This window comes from Tigriopus californicus, chromosome 5, assembly GCF_007210705.1.
Source record: "Tigriopus californicus strain San Diego chromosome 5, Tcal_SD_v2.1, whole genome shotgun sequence".
NCBI classification, from domain to species: Eukaryota; Metazoa; Arthropoda; class Copepoda; order Harpacticoida; family Harpacticidae; genus Tigriopus; species Tigriopus californicus.
This window is the reverse complement of record NC_081444.1, coordinates 14,536,554-14,537,009: the sequence shown is the minus strand read 5'-3', so window position 1 is coordinate 14,537,009 and position 456 is coordinate 14,536,554.

Sequence of the window (456 nt, the reverse complement as noted above, 5' to 3'; positions counted from 1 at the left end):
CTGTTTATTTAGTGCAAGACTAGACCACCCAAAACATTGAAAAATGTGTAAAAGGTTCAGGTGGCGAGAATCATTATTCTCGTGTGTTTCTATTATCATCACAGGACCTATGATGAGTGACTAAAATCAAATGAATGCAGTCTGAAAAGCTCATTTTTAACTGTCAGGCCCGGCCTTTTTAAAAGGATTCGTTTGTGTTGATTAATTAAGTTAGGAACCGGATTTTAAATCCAAATGATCAAGCAATGAAGTGTTCTATTTACCGGATGGGATTTAAAGGGCTAATCTAATTTACTTCATATTCGATCCAATAATGCAGTGCTAATTTTGCGAGGCTTAATCCCAAGACAAAAGTACGAAAAGACATTGGGTACACTAAACACGTGCTTTGATTCAAAATACCTAGGCTCAGAGCAATGAATTTTCCATTTTATATTTATCATCCTCAACGAAATG